Source organism: Microcaecilia unicolor, chromosome 2 (assembly GCF_901765095.1).
Source record: "Microcaecilia unicolor chromosome 2, aMicUni1.1, whole genome shotgun sequence".
Lineage (NCBI taxonomy): Eukaryota > Metazoa > Chordata > Amphibia > Gymnophiona > Siphonopidae > Microcaecilia > Microcaecilia unicolor.
This window is the reverse complement of record NC_044032.1, coordinates 424,649,320-424,666,492: the sequence shown is the minus strand read 5'-3', so window position 1 is coordinate 424,666,492 and position 17,173 is coordinate 424,649,320. Positions and strand designations below refer to the sequence as shown.

The window sequence follows — 17,173 nt, the reverse complement described above, 5'->3', positions numbered from 1 at the left end:
CTACATTTTAGACATAATATACAGGATCTGGCCCTATTTGGGTGTGAAGCCCTATGCTCAAACATTATTAGTTTGATCCTAGATTGAAAAAGCCTCCAGTGCATGACCAGCTGCAGAACAAATGTTCTGTTAATATAGCTCTTTGGAGTTGGGTTTGAAAAAGCCCCAACACTTCATTCTATCATACATATAAATTAACATATAACATATACTGATAAAGACCTTATGTTCTTAATGTGGCTCCACTGCATTTTTTTCCCCAGATAAATCAATTTACAGTTAACACAATTACTAAAGTCTTCCTACTGAAGTCAATGCAATAGATTAGAAGCAGTATTATGCACTGGGGACTGGGATTCAATTTCTGCATCCAGGACCTGTTTCCTGTCGCATATCAGCTGTGCCTATGGGATGGTCAAAGAATGCTCTGGCTCATGCCTCTCAACTAAGGTCCACCTTTGCAATGGTTAGAGAAGAGGGACTGGAGGTGGAAGCTTCAGAAGTGCAAAGTAAGAGGGGAAAGTCCTCATCAGGAATTTTCAAAACAGAACAAAGATAGTTCTTACCCATGTATCCCAGATGCGAGAAAGAAACTTTAGAAAAGTCCAAAACAAGTCAATTTAAATCCTTAGCATTAGTTTTCAAATTCTCCACTCACCTAAAAAAAAAAAAAAATCACATTCTTATCCTGAACCACACTTTCTCACATTATTGAAATCTGACACAGACTGGCCCAATTTCTCAATTTTTCCTGCTTGTATGGTAGATCTTTCATCATAACTCTGCAAACATAACAAATATCCAAGGAGTTTGCGGGCACAGAACTAAAATTGCCTGCTCCAGTGATGCTAAAAGGGTTTCATCAAGGTCAAGAAAGACTGATACAGTCCCTTGCAAAGGTCTTCACACTCTTTCACACTTTTCACATTCTGATGTCTACAAAATATAATTAAAAATGCATTAAAGTAGTAGTTGATTTCACCGAGTTCATTATATCCGCTATACTTTCAATATGAAAGCAAAATTAAAGAAATACTCAAAAAGTAATAAAGAATAAGAAGCAAAAAATTCTCAAGAAACATTAGAAATGCCATACCAATCTCCATACTTCAGTGATGATTAGGGTTTTTCATGATACAGTGGGGGAAATAAGTATTTGATCCCTTGCTGATTTTGTAAGTTTGCCCACTGACAAAGACATGAGCAGCCCATAATTGAAGGGTAGGTTATTGGTAACAGTGAGAGATAGCACATCACAAATTAAATCCGGAAAATCACATTGTGGAAAGTATATGAATTTATTTGCATTCTGCAGAGGGAAATAAGTATTTGATCCCCCACCAACCAGTAAGAGATCTGGCCCCTACAGACCAGGTAGATGCTCCAAATCAACTCGTTACCTGCATGACAGACAGCTGTCGGCAATGGTCACCTGTATGAAAGACACCTGTCCACAGACTCAGTGAATCAGTCAGACTCTAACCTCTACAAAATGGCCAAGAGCAAGGAGCTGTCTAAGGATGTCAGGGACAAGATCATACACCTGCACAAGGCTGGAATGGGCTACAAAACCATCAGTAAGACGCTGGGCGAGAAGGAGACAACTGTTGGTGCCATAGTAAGAAAATGGAAGAAGTACAAAATGCCTGTCAATCGACAAAGATCTGGGGCTCCACGCAAAATCTCACCTCGTGGGGTATCCTTGATCATGAGGAAGGTTAGAAATCAGCCTACAACTACAAGGGGGGAACTTGTCAATGATCTCAAGGCAGCTGGGACCACTGTCACCACGAAAACCATTGGTAACACATTACGACATAACGGATTGCAATCCTGCAGTGCCCGCAAGGTCCCCCTGCTCCGGAAGGCACATGTGACGGCCCGTCTGAAGTTTGCCAGTGAACACCTGGATGATGCCGAGAGTGATTGGGAGAAGGTGCTGTGGTCAGATGAGACAAAAATTGAGCTCTTTGGCATGAACTCAACTCGCCGTGTTTGGAGGAAGAGAAATGCTGCCTATGACCCAAAGAACACCGTCCCCACTGTCAAGCATGGAGGTGGAAATGTTATGTTTTGGGGGTGTTTCTCTGCTAAGGGCACAGGACTACTTCACCGCATCAATGGGAGAATGGATGGGGCCATGTACCGTACAATTCTGAGTGACAACCTCCTTCCCTCCGCCAGGGCCTTAAAAATGGGTCGTGGCTGGGTCTTCCAGCACGACAATGACCCAAAACATACAGCCAAGGCAACAAAGGAGTGGCTCAGGAAGAAGCACATTAGGGTCATGGAGTGGCCTAGCCAGTCACCAGACCTTAATCCCATTGAAAACTTATGGAGGGAGCTGAAGATGCGAGTTGCCAAGCGACAGCCCAGAACTCTTAATGATTTAGAGATGATCTGCAAAGAGGAGTGGACCAAAATTCCTCCTGACATGTGTGCAAACCTCATCATCAACTACAGAAGACGTCTGACCGCTGTGCTTGCCAACAAGGGTTTTGCCACCAAGTAGTAGGTCTTGTTTGCCAGAGGGATTAAATACTTATTTCCCTCTGCAGAATGCAAATAAATTCATATACTTTCCACAATGTGATTTTCCGGATTTAATTTGTGATGTGCTATCTCTCACTGTTACCAATAACCTACCCTTCAATTATGGGCTGCTCATGTCTTTGTCAGTGGGCAAACTTACAAAATCAGCAAGGGATCAAATACTTATTTCCCCCACTGTATGCAGTTTTGTCAATTTGTAAAAGCATACCTGGAAATCCCTAGGATCTCGATCTTAGAAATATCAAGGTCAAACCAATTCTATGCCAACAGACAGTCACTTCCCCTAAATAATCCACCAAATTCCAAAAGGTGTCTTCAAGAGAATCTTTTCCTAGGAAAATCAATTGGATTTTATACACAGAATAGCAATAAAAATACTCCAAACTTGTCTATAAATGCCTCATAAGTGTAAAATACAGTGCATTTTTCTAGCGAAAAAGGTGCCGGTACTCAAATGCCAGGCCACCCTTTAGGGGTAGAGTGATCACTGAGGGACCCACCCCACAACAGCCAAGCCCCTTGCAACCAGTCACAGAATCTATGACAAGGCAGAATTTGTATGTTGGGCCTGAGCTCTTTCATTAAAACTTGGGGACCATGGGTCATTTTTAGCACACAATAGAAAAGGTTCCGGTACTCAGTACCCCCAAGTACCCCCTCAAAAAAAGCCCTGGTAAAATATAAAATAAATAATAAAGGAAACAATCAAGATCCTTGTAGAACCCAAGATAAGACAGAAAATTCTTCAGAGAGTATATATTGCCCTAGAACACTTGAAAGGTTCAGGCCACTAAAAGAGAGACAAATGAGTTCAGCACCTGACCCTCATAGTCTAATCCCCACAGTCTGTTAGTTAAAATCTTATGATGAAATGTCTAATGAGATAACCAAAAATGAACCACCCACATTCATTCCTTGATGCAATCTATTCAGAAAGAGATCAATAAAGTTTAAATGTTATAATCCATTCTGAAACCAGACTATCCTGTATCCAATAATTCCCTCCCAAACATCTTCAACAAACGTAGAGAATCTTCTGAACGCTATGGTCTCGACTGGTCTAAAGACATATTTGATACTGGACAATAAGAAGTGGAGGGACTCCATGTCAAATGAAGGCTTAACAAAGGATACACAATTGACCACTTCAAATCAGAAGGCACAATATCAGAACTCAATGACCTATAGGGTGATGATGTCTAAGGTGGAATATAAACAGGAACAGAGCCTTGTCTTCTTTATGATATCCAGTGGACAGGGATTCAAAAGACAAAAAGAGCTTAGGAGCATCCCCATAACCTCATCTAAAAAGAGAAAACTAACCAGATTTGGGGTAAAATATTCAGTTTCTCCCTGATCCAACAATGAAGGATGGTCCGTCGAGTACTGAAGATGGTGAATTTTAGCCACCTAATATTGACCTGACACACACAGGCAAATAGGGCAAACCCTCATTTTCTTATGGCAAAGCTGAGTTAAGTTTCCTGGTAATGGCAAACTTTAAGCTAATGAAAGAAATGTTCAACTTTGTTGTTTAAAATAAATCCCCCTTCACTTTATCCACCAATAAGCAATACTGTCTCATTTGCTGCCAGATATGATGTCCTTGAATCTGGAGGTCTATTCTTCCTCCATTTCCGCAAAACCCACTTAGCAGTGGCACTCTCAACATTAAACCACTTGGCCTTTCCTAAAATGTTAAACAATGATCAGCTCAATGTACTGGTTTCAGCACAAAATACCAAATCTAAAATACGACCTCTCTCATTGGGTACAAAAAACATAAAAAAACAAAACACATCAAACCACTGAGTGAAATCCAAAACAGATATGGTATCCAAAAATTCTTGTTCTGCAAATGAACGCTGAAATCCATTAATACAAAAGGAAAATCAACCCATAATTCAGACTGGGGAAAAAAAGAAATTCACAAACTCGCACAAAGTCCACCAAGAACCCAGAGATCTATAAACCAAATAAACTACAAAACCAACCGTCCTCAAAAAGATAAACCCTCACAATTAGGAGACCTGTATAATATTTTTGGAAAATAAATCCAAGAATTCCCCCACCTCTCATATCAGTCCTAGATTATACACACCCTTATAACCAGACAGTGTCATTTAAATAATAAGACAGTCATCAGCCTCACTCAGCCAAGTTTCGGTAATAAAACAAATAGCTTTTCCTCTTATAAATAAAAAATTATCTGCCCTTTATCTCTCTCTTTTCTGCTTCCATGAAACTCTCCCCTTTCCTTCCCTGCACAGCTTGATCAGCATCTATAACACCTTAACACATGACCCCTAAAGCAATCACCCTGCCTCCAGGAATTCTCCTAAATATCCTTCACCTAATGACACCCCCTCAAACAACCTCACTATTATTAAAATTCATAACCTCCTGTTAAATCAGAGTTCATAATTAAGACCCAGTCATCTTCTTTAAATATAACCACCAACCCCTAAAAACAAATTCAAACCCAAGTCAATCAATCCTAAAAGTGCATCCATTATAGGAACTGTACTGTATATTGTCCTTGGGCCACAAGTCTAATCAGTTGCAGTTTCATACCAAGGGGCACTTGTCATGACCCTTGGTTGGCACCTGTGGCAGTGTGCTGCAGCACCACTATCCTATACGGTGCTTCAGAAAGTGGTACCATCTATAACATCAGGATGGAGCTCTTCATCCCGAGTGTCTGAAATGTAGACTGCAAGAATAAGCAACTTTCAAAGCATTTCAGGACATCTTTATCACAAAAATAACAGTAAGACCAATAAAAGAGTGTCTCCCTCCCTCCCTCCCTCTCTCTCTCTCTCCATTGCATGTGAACCAGTCAACAGGCTTACTAGCTGCAGCACCAACATCTTATAAAGTGCTTTAGAAAGTTGTGCCAATCTATTCATCCTAGTACTTGAAAGGGTAAATAACCATTACCCATTCTCATTTATCTGTTTCACCCCACTCATGATTTTATACATTACATCTCCTCTCGGCCATCTCTTCTCCAGGCGGAAGAGCTCTAACCTATATAACCTTTTCTTGTAGGGGAGCCAATCTTGCTTCACCAATTTGCTTAATTTCTTTGAAGGCATGAATAAACACATGGATAAAGGTGAGCTGGTTGATGTGGAGGAACATTTTCGATATGATGACTAAGTCTGACTTTGGACATTTTGCACAACATCCAAAATCCAAATAAGAAAAACATCTTTTTTTTTTTTTTAAATACCGTTTTGAACAAGGTTTTGTGCTTTGGACATTTTGTTTTGTGGTCCATTTTTTGAACCCCCCCCCAAAAAAAACCCCAAATAAGTGCAAAACAACCTAATCCCGCCTTCGACACACCCCCTTGTGATCTGGCCGCACTGCAGACGAATTGCATAGATAAACGTCTGCAAAATAGGTTTTGAAAATACCTATTTGGATGTATTGAGAAGAATAATGTCCAAATGGTGCTTTATGACACTTTTTGAATGTTTTTATCTTTCAAAAATGAACCCCGTTTGGTACTGGCTAAAGTAGATTATTGTAATGTTTTGTATTTAAGAACTGCAAATTCACAGATGAAAGCTTTGCAGGTTATTCAAAATTCTGCGGCTAGATTGACTGTTGGTACATTTAAATTTGATCATATAACCCCAATTTCTGAAATACTGGATACAGCATAAGGTTCTGTCCATCATTCATCAGGGTCTGTATGGAAAAGTGCCTGGTATTTACAAATGTCTTGCATGTTTATCATCCTAAGAGGACTTTGAGATCCAAGACCACAATGCAGTTAAATGTAGAGGCAATGACCAGAGCCAACACAAGACCTTATAAGTCATGTTAACAAATGATAATGCAATTCCACTTAGGTTTGGAAAGACCTTGTAAACGTGCTTCTGAGTATGAGTATTTTGAATGGTAGAAAGCAGACTAGGAAAGGATAATGGATAAGCACAGCAGCCAGACTCATTTTTGGTAAATCACGATTTGAGAGTGCAACACCCCTTCGTGAAAAGCTACACTGGCTCCCTAAAAGAGAACGAATAAGCTTCAAGGTCCACACATTGATTCACAGGATCATCCATGGAGAATCCCCGAGTTACATGACCAACTTGATTGACCTACCCACCAGAAACATTTCGGAATCCTCTCGAAACTACCTTGACCTGCACTATCCCAACTTCAAAGGTCTCAAGAACAAATCCTCATTTGATTCCAACTTCTCCTTCAAAGGCAGTCAACTTTGGAACGCCCTACCCAGACCCATCCGCTCTATTAAAGACTACCTACCCTTCAGAAAATATCTGAAAACCCATCTATTCAAGGAAGCTTACCCAAACACCACGTCCTAACTCTACGAATCCATCTATTCATTACCTGATCCTGCAAAAACCGCAATGACTCAGACCACGTCTCCTCCAATTTTCACTATGCTTACCCTGACCCTATCCCCTGATTATCTCTACCTAGCCTAAAACTAGCACCTCCTCCTACCACCTTACCCTTTCTCTTCATATTACCTACCTACACATCTCCATTACTCTGCATCTCCTTTACTCTCTACACTTTACTTTGTAATCCTACTACTACGTAAGCTGCATTGAACCTGCTATGAGTGGGAAAGTGCGGGGTGCAAATGTAATAAATAAATAATGTATGACTAGCATAATTGATGTTGGAGGAAATAATGGATGAGAAGAAATGTTGATTTTGTTTGATATGTGTGTATTGTATATGTTTTTTTATTTAATAATGTACTTGCTGTGAACTGCTTAGGTTTTAGGCAGGTTAAAGATCTTTGAAATAAATAAAATATATATTGCACCCAAATTAAGGTACTGACCCAAGACGTACACACAACTTAATTGGATAACAAGCCATTAACAATTGGACACTAACAATCAATTATTGATGTTAATTGGCACCAATTAGGATTTGCAAGCTCATCCAGCTGCGTGCTGTTCTATAGTGCTGAGTGCCCAAATCCCTTAGTATGTAACCCAAAAAGAGGCATGGCCATATAAGGGGCATGAGTGGGTTAGAGACATTCAGAAAAGTTAGGTATCTGAGCACAATGTCACGGCTGTGGCTGTGCTCTTATGTTCAGACCTACTGTTTCTCAGTATCTAGCTCTGTGACCTCTCCAGTCTGCCTTTTCCCCTATTGTTGTTCTTCCTGTAAGCCAAGTCTCGCTTTGGTCTCCCTGCTTCATTTCCTGTTGTTGTTCTTCCTGTAAGCCAAGCCTCACTTTGGTCTCCCTGCTTCTGCTTCATTTCCTACTTATGACATTAGCAGCCTACTCCTTTATAAGAACCCAGGGAGCTTTCCTACGCTGCCTTTGCAAGAGGTCTCTTAATCTTGTGTTACCTGTTTAGATCATTTCCCTACTTGGCTTTGTTCCTGAAGGTCTGTTCTGTGTTTCTTTGAGTGCTGTGTTTCAATGCTTTGCTTTGTTTCTGTGTGTTTGCTTTTGTACCTTGATCCTGTAAGCCTGGCTGTAGAGCCACACCCTGCCCTTGGTGTCTGTATCTGTTTGACTTCCCTTGGCTTCTGCTTTTAGTCTAGCCCTGCTTTTGACGCTTGCTATAGTTAAGCTCCGTGTTTAAGCCAATCTCTGTGTTTAGCCAAGCTCTGTTCCTGTTTTCCCTGTTCTGTTTCCTGTGTGTGTAGTTCTTGTCTGTTAATTCTGAGAGTCTGTAAAAGCCAGCATTGTCCCTAATTACCTCAGTGCTATTCAAGTGTGTCTGCTGCCTCTCAATCTGCCTGGCTTTTCCCTTCTAGCTGTGGATGCTGGTAAGCATATTGCTTCTTTGCTTGTCTTCCCTTAGTCTGCCATGTTTGCTTCCTGGCTCTTGAGCTCTGTTTCTGCCAAGTTCTGTTCCTGTGTGTGTTTCAGTCAGGTTCTGCTCCTGCTCTATGCCTGAGCTAGTTCTGTCCCAGTTCTCTGCTAAGCCAAGTCCCTTTCAGTATCCTGTTCCAGCCAAGCACAGCCAAGTCCCTTTCAGTATCCTATTCCAGCCAAGCCCGCTCCAGAATCTGGTTCCAGCCAAGCCCGTTCCAGAATCCGGTTCCATCCAAGCCTATTTGAGAATCCTGAATCCTGTTTGAGAATCCTGAATCCTGTTCCAGCCAAGCCTGTTCGAGAATCCTGAATCCTGTTTGAGAATCCTGAATTCTGTTACAGCCAAGCCTATTTGAGAATCCTGAATCCTGTTCCAGCCAAGCCTGCTCGAGAATCCTGAATCCTGTTTGAGAATCCTGAATCCTGTTCCAGCCAAGCCTGTTCGAGAATCCTGAATCCTTTGCCTGCCTTGTTTATTGTCTTGCTTCTGTTTTCTTGTTGCCTAGCTCCTACCCTGTCTTGCCTGTCTAGTTGTGCTTTGTCTTGTCTCTTTCAGTCTAGTCCTGTCTGGATCCAGTCATTGCCTTGTCTTGCCCTTTTCTGGACCCAGTTTTAATCTACTTCCGTGTTTTGCCTTGTCTTGCACTTCTGGGTTCCAGTCCCAGTTTTAATCCAGTGTACCCTCTTATATTTCCCCTAGCTCTCAATGTGGCCTGCAGCCACTGAGGCCAGCACTGCTACTCTCATTGAAGTTATTGGGAGTGGGGTTGATGTGCAGTAGGAGTAGGGACGTGGGCAGGAAATATCAGGTGGCAGGTGTTTCTCTAGTGCCCATCCATCCATCTAACCTGTTGGCCAACCCAAAAACGCCACTGGGATAATATGATTCTCTACATTAGTACTTTTCCCTCTTTACTGTCAATGTAATTGTTTAGGATGTTTTGTCTTTTTTCTTCCATTTATTTAGATTTTACTCACACCTTTTTCAGTAGTAGCTCAAGGTGAGTTACATATGCACTCTCACTGAAGCCTGTTTGTAAACCATTGGCAAGGCTTACCAATTAGTGGTTTATAAACAATAAAGAACTAAGAGGCGATTCAAATATTTCTGGATGAAGAATTTAGTTGTATTTTTATAAGAAATTAATTTAAAGCAATGGTCTTTCTCCCATAGAAGTACATTAGGCCATATTTGGAGGGTTACAAGTTTCATCCTGTTCTGTTTAATTTCCTGTAAACATTACAAGATGCTATACTGGAAAAGCACTGGGATAATTACCTTAAGAGAAATACTTTAGGCCATTTTTGGAAAGAAGAGGTTATGATAAGATGGGACCTCCCCATTCCAACTGGTAAAAAACTAGATGCAAGGAAACCGGACACAGTCGTAAAAGAGAAAAACATCTGCATGACATTGATCATAGAAGTGTCAGTCCCAAGCGATTACTCTATGAATCATGTAGTGAGAGAAAAAAATCCTTAAATACCATGAAATGCAGTCCTAGATCAAGAAAATGTGACAGAAAGATACAGAAATATTTTCCATCAAATTTGCAAATTTACTGTAGCACTTGCATCATGCTAGAGGACTTCTTTTTGGAGTTCGTAAGACACATGTGTGGACAACTGAACTAGGTGTGCTTGAAAAATGTATTTATTTATTCATTCATCACATTTGATACACCGCAATGGGCCTACACTGAGGTATCTAAGTGGTTTACAAAAAAACAAGATAAAAATTTAAAGACAGACGGGGATGACAAGGGAAATTTAGTCATGACGGGGGAAAGGTTCACAAAAGAGATGAGTCTTGAGTAATTTCTTAAAGGTTGTGATGGTGGTCTGGTTTCTGATACAGAGTGGAAGATCATTCCATAGTTAGGGCCTAGATAGCTAAAAACAGAGACTTGTGAGATGTCGAGATGAAAAGTTAAAGGTGAGGCTATGGTCAGTCAATCAGAGACAGTGTAAGGGATAAGGAATTTATTGAGGTAGGAGGGGGCCGAGGGGATACAAGACTTGTAGACAAGAATTATGTATTTGACTCATGCAATAACAGGGTTCGGAATGAAGGAAAGGGGTGACATGATCAGCATTTTGAAGTAGTTTGACTGCAGTAGACTGAATCAGTTGTAAATGTTTTTAAAAAGTATATAGAGAGAAGAGACCGCATAGAGAGAGTTGCAGTAATTGATATGCGATATGACAAGAGCTAGGATGAGTGGACAGAGAAGAGCAGCTGAAAGGATGGGGCATGCGGAGTGGAAGAGATGGAGTGCAAAGTTGACAATCTATTTGAGGTTTAAAAGTAAGCTTAGAATCAAAGATAACACCAAGAATTTTAAGACTCATTGAAAGGGAAGGGGGGTGACCATTGATGGAGGAAGAAGAAGAGGCAGTGTTACGAGAGGTAGGGAAAAAAAAAGAGTGGATTCATATTTCGTAGCATTCAGAAAAAGAAGATTGGATTTCAGCCAAGATGAAACATGAGCAAGACAAAAGTACAAAGCCTAGGGTACACTCAAGAAGTTACATGGAAATACTTTTAAAACAAATAGGAGGAAATATTTTTTCACTCAACGAACAGTTAAGCTCTAGAACTCTTTGCTGGAGGATGTGTTAACAGCGGTTAGTGTATCTGGGTTTAAAAAAGGTTTGGACGAGTTCCTGGAGGAAACGTCCATAGTCTGCTATTGAGACACATGGGGACGCACCTGCTTGCCCTGGGATTTGTAGCATGGAATGTTGCCACAATTTGGGTTTCTGCCAGGTACTTGTGACCTGGCTTGGCCACTGTTGGAAACATGATACTGGGCTAGATGGCTACTCTTGAATAATGGAAGAGGAATTAAGAAACACAGCAAAAAAAAATGTGTATATCATCCACATAACAGAAGGATATACAAGAGTGATCCTGGATAATAGTGAGGGGGGGCAAGGAACATGGGGGCCAGAATAGAGCTCTGAGGAACACCTGAGTGAAGAGGAAAGGAAGAGGTCTTAGAGTCATATACTCTGTCTTATAGATCATTAAAGTTCATTACTATCAAAGTATGTGCAACACTATCCCACTATCATATCTTCATCAAACAAAACCCAACCTTTGCATGAGAGTCCACTAAGACAAACTTTTGAGGTGGTATCAGCTACCCACTGCCTTAGCCAGAGGTGGCTACGTTGTGATACTACTGTAGTATGCTTTGCCACCATCATAGGAAGTGTCAGACAAGAAGACAACTGTTTATTTCATCAAGGGTCCTCCCCTGTTAAAAATAGCCACATAGGACTCCTTTGACTCCTTCTCCAAAATAAATTAATCTCTCTGCAAGGTTATAGTGTGTGTTTGTGGGGAGGTGCAAACTTACTTGTCTGAAAAGCACAAGGCAACACTTCTGGAGGAGAGTGTTTGCATTACAGTTAAGATCAGAAAGATAAAGATCCAGGACTCCTGCCACTGTGGACACGCCAGGTTTACAGCAGGCCATAGGGCTAGGTACCTACTTAAGGCTCAACTCTTTTGAGGCTCCAGGAGAACAGCATGTGGTTAGGGGCAACTTCTTCCCCAACAACCAAGCCCCCATAATAATGGTGTTGGAGCCCTTACCCAGGCAGCTCTGGTTGAGGGGAGGGGGTACCTGTAGAACTTTTAAGGCTAGTGCATGAATTAAAGGTAATTGATGGGTATTACCCACTGTGGTAGAAGGTTGCATACCTGACCTTCATTTCTCTATTGAAGACAAGATCTTGGAGTCCAGATGCAAGTCTACAGATAGCAAGAGGATGTTTGAGATATCCGCAACCATCTCTGCCAACTTCAGGCCATCATCCCAGGCCCACCTTACAAAAGAAAGCAAGAGCAGTATTCCTGATATTTTGTGGTCCCTCAAAAACAAAAGGGGGGGGGGAAGGGCTTTTCAGGCTCAATAGGCTCATCCTGGACCTCAGACTTCTCTTTGGACACCGAAGGTTTGGATGGAATCCTTTGTAATTATGGCCCGGCAGGCAGGGGAGTCCTTAACTTTTGTGGATTTGACAGAAGCATATTTGTATATTTTGATGCAAAAAACGTTCCAGAGATTTCTCAAAATCTCTATATTAGGAGAACATTTTCTATTTCAAGGTCTATCCTTCAGAATAGCAACTGTGCCCAGAACATTCACAACAGTTATGGTTAGCGCCGGCTGTATAGCTCAGGAAGAAAAAGTATGCTAGTTCATCCTTTTTTGGACAACTGGCTCATCCGAGGAAAGCAGGCAAGGAAAAGCCAGAGTCTGCCTTCTGGAAGAATTGAAGTAGATGGTAAAATTTGACCAAAAGTTGTTTAGTGCCCTCTTAAGTCTTGAAACACTTGGGGGTGATATTTGATACTTACCAAGCCAAAGCGTTTTTTCTAGATGCCTGAGCTCACAAGCTCCAACGCCAAATGAGGAGCCTGCTCCAAACAGTTGTTTCAGGATTTCATGCAGGTATCGGTGTCTATATATCAAGGTGGTGCCCTGGGCAAGGGAACACATCTGCAGAGGGCCTTTCTTACCCTTCTGGCTCAACAAAGACTACTTGAAGAAAGGCATGTACCTGGAACCACTGGACTGAGTTGTGGTGCCCACTGATACAATACCCAAAGGCTGGAAAGGGTGTTTCAGACAAATGACCCAAGAGATGTGGACTTAGATGAAGGTCAAGTATAGCATCAAGGAAAAACAGTGTGGTTGCAGTTAGACAATACTTTAGCAGTAGCACATGTTTAAAAAAAAGGAACCAGAATGCACTGGTGGTACTTGAGGCCAGATGTATTCTCAATTAGGTAAAGACGCATGTGGAAGCACTATCAGCCTGCCATACTGCAGGCAAGGACCATGTTCTTAGACAGTGAAGAAAGATGGATACTATCTGCTGCATGGAAAGCTGATTGTGATGTCCCACAAGGCTCTCCTCTCTCTCTCCAATATGTAACATATTGATGCAATCCTTGGGCGGAGAACTTAGTGTTAACATCTATGCTGGTGATATCAGTATTTTGTTCCTATTATTATCCTGACTATGAGGCCTTGGAAGGCATAAAACCTTGCCTAGATCTAACAGAAAATATGATTCATTCCTATAAAGTGAAAACAGGGACAAAACTAAATTTCTATTTATTGGTCCTCTGATATTTGGGAGGATTCACTTCTTATGCTGGGGTGCAATAACTTTACTCTTGATACATCAGCTCATGTTTTAGGGGTTCGACTGGACAGCAGGTAAATAAGAGTTCATTTGGCTTACTAAGGAAGTTAAGAAGGAGAGTTCCTTTTGCTTATTAAGAGTTATCAAGAATTTTTTAAAATATCTGTATTTCATTTGATTATTCCAAGTGCTTTTACTTTTGCAAATTGATTATTGTAATGTTATGTAGTATCAGATAGTTCTAACTTTTTAATTCAATGATTACAGCTAGTTCTGAATACCACAGCTAGATTAATATTTTCAGTTCATAAATTCTCAAGTCATTTTAAAACTTTGCTGGCTTCCAAATGAAGCTCGACTACAATTTAAGGTCTGTGTATTGGTTTTCAAAAAATTTCATATCGTACTGCTCCTTCCTATATGATGTCTTTTAGTCATTAATCTGTAGGCAGAAATTCTAATTTTTCTCATAATCAAATGTTGCTTCATTTCCCAACTGTTAAAAATGTAAATCCTATAAGCAACTGACTTTCTCTATTTTATATCAGGCTCTGCTCACATGGAATTCTTTGCCCACTTTTATATGGCATGAGACACATTATATGCTATTTAGGAAATATCTGAAAACTTTCCTATTTCAAAAGTTCATTTTACCCAGATTCTAGCAGTCGCCGATGTTTATTTGACAATTATTTTCTGATGTTTGCTTGGGATTTATCCCAGTTACTTAGGGGACCTTTTACTAAGCCATGGTAGCACGTTTAGTTTGCGGTAGAAATGAGTTGGCATGAGAAGTTCATAGGAATATAATGGGCGTCTCGGCATTTACTGCCAGCTGATTTCTACCGCGAGCTAAAAACACAACCGTGGCTTACTAAAAGACCCCCTTAGTGCTTTAATCTGCATTGAACCGAGTAGGTGAATGCAGAATATAAGCTTCCTATGTTATGTTATGGAAGTTGACTTCTCAGCTGTCATTCCCTGCAGCCAAGGGAATGGAAACTTGACAAGAAGTTTGACAGAACAACAAGGCATGGATAACAGGTGTCCTCTAATTCACCACAGAAATACAGACACCACCACTGTAGAAAGGACATCACTTCTCCAGAGTAGCCCCCACACTCTGGAATGTACTCCATGAAAGGCTCCGCTTAACACAAGACTATCTCTACTGCAGGAAGCAGGTGAAAGTTTGGCTCTTCAACCAGGCCTTTAACAGAAGAAGTAACTAACTTGCTAGTCACACACACACACATGGAGTGAGACCGGCTGCACACAGTATAGCAGGATCCTAGCTAAGATTATATTCAAGCACCTTTCTGACCTCCTGTGCAACTTACTTTAAATTAGTACCTTATTTTCTTACTCCTGTTATTCTGTCCTATCTATATATTCCATCTTTACTTACACTCTATGCTGTCTATTAAAATGTTTTACGTGTTGTGTTGACGTTATAATTTAGCATATTATGTCATACTTTCTATTATTTGAATATTTTTACCAATGTAATTGTGTATTGCTTATGTTTGACTTGTTCTTGCTGAACCCCGCCTTGAGTGAATTCCTTCAAAAAAGTGGTAAATTAATCTATATATACACAAATTATAGTGTCACCTCAGTAACAGCAATATGAAATCCCTCCACTGCCAGATACTCTGAAGTAGCACAAAACCATGCAAATAGGCTACTCAGAAACTATGTATCAAACAGAACCTATGGACAGCAGATAAGACCACGGCTGGGACTGGCGGCATTATTGGGAGTAGTGGAGAAGCAGAAATATGGACCAGTTATGGGGATCTCTTGCTGTCTTTAGCAAATTTTTATGACACACCTCCCACCTCTTGGGGACACAACAGTGTGTCTGATTGAGAACCGCTGATCTAGACAGCACCCCAGAGGAGAGTTACCCAAAGAATGCAAGACCAGACGCATCTGCTCCATGTAATAACAGTTAGAGATTTAAAATGTGTGTATCTTTAAAAAAATGAAGACAGACGGTCAATATGACAGAGACATTCAAATCACCCAAACAGTATAGGAAATAGGTCATTTCCAGTGGAAAAGAAATCCTACAATGATATGGAATTATTTATTCATAGAGAGGATGGTGAATATGTGGAACATCCTCCAACTGGAGATGTTAGTAGCCAAAACAGAACAATTCAAGACAATAAAACATGAACACAGGATCCTAGGATGCAAAGAAACATGAATAAAAGCCTGATATTGGATAAGCTCTGTGGTTTGCAGTCAGATAGGGGGAACGGATGGGTTCTGCAGTCTTTATCTGTGCTGCTTGGTGCAGGTTCTAAGGGTCAGCAGAAAAATGTCCATGAATCAGGAGGTTGGGACATTGGTGGATATAGCTCTGCCTGCTCTTTGGCCTTACTGTTGGATCTGGTGTTCCACTTCCTGCCAACTGAAGTAGCTGCCTCATCTGCACTGCTACCATCCTTGTCAACAACAGCAGTGACACCAGAAGACAATTAGCTGCATTTACAATACAGTTACAACCATATGTCCTTGCTTTCCTGTGTTAGGTGCTCAGCATTCTGCTGTTAGATTCGTATTTTTATTTATTCTTGTCTTTCCAGTGCTGCCCAATGCAAAATAAATCAGTGTATAAGGACACAATAAGTACGACAGAACAAACAAACAAACAAACAAAAAATATAAAACATCTAAAACACAGTAGCACACTCCAAGAGCAAAAATAAATAACACACAAAAAAATGTGTATTTCCCTGCAACACATCAACCTAAAACCAAAATTAAGATCTCAGTAAAGTCCATCAATAGTCCAATTCTACCGTAATATTTCAGCAATTACAAAACAAAAAAAACTAATGCCACAGAATTAGCAGAGGAGGAAGGAGGAGATCTTTTCAAAGCAGGTACAAAAGGTGAAGCTTTTTTCCTTCCAGCTGTGGGCAGGGTTAGTCTTTTATTTGCATTTCTTTAAAGAATTCTGCCCATTCACCTGCCTTTGTCCCGGCATGTTTTCTTTTTCTTCTCCACAGGGTGGTAGAAATAGGTTTGCTGTCTGTGCCAGAATGAGATTACTCAAGTTATGCTGGAAATTTTCCACCGGAATAATACTAGATACTAGGGATGGGTTATTGTTTGCAACGAAATGTCGTTCAGTGATAACAGTGCATACTTTTTTATTATTTTTTCGTTTATTTTTTTTTTTTAAAGATGGACCACTACTTGCAAAGAGGGTGTACACTTCTTAAAGAGCGTGACCTCTTTCACACAGTACACACTCTTTTGCAAAGAACGCAACTCTTGATGACATTCATTCTGTAACAACAAACCCCTAAAAAACCCCAACACAAAATTTTTGGGGCTGCCCATCCTTTTTAGATATTAGTTGAAACAGCTATGGAAGTTGTAACCACACTGCTTCTTGGGCTATGGACGCATCATAAGATAATGATCTGTTTCTCATATCCATCCATGAAAAGTTAAATTTCCTTCTGCTGACAAGTACATTTTAACACCTAGGAGTTGGTGTCAGCAAGGTCCTGAACCATGTAGAGCTCATTTTAACTTTATGTCACAGACAAAATTATTGTACACCATTATGATATAATTATAATTGTGGTATATCAA

At 40.5% G+C, this 17,173-nt stretch overlaps 1 protein-coding gene across 2 annotated transcripts in view; it reads right to left on the bottom strand.

Annotated features, from left to right (window-relative positions):
- NFKB1 (nuclear factor kappa B subunit 1) overlaps positions 1–17,173 on the bottom strand; it is a 205,836-nt gene that overhangs the window by 174,678 nt on the left and 13,985 nt on the right. The window contains exon 2 of one of the 2 annotated variants that reach the window (XM_030190754.1): positions 567–658. The exons of the other annotated variant lie outside the window; for it this stretch is intronic. The gene's annotated coding sequence lies outside the window, so the exon portion shown is untranslated. The remainder of the gene's footprint in view (positions 1–566; positions 659–17,173) is intronic. 2 annotated transcript variants of the gene reach the window in all.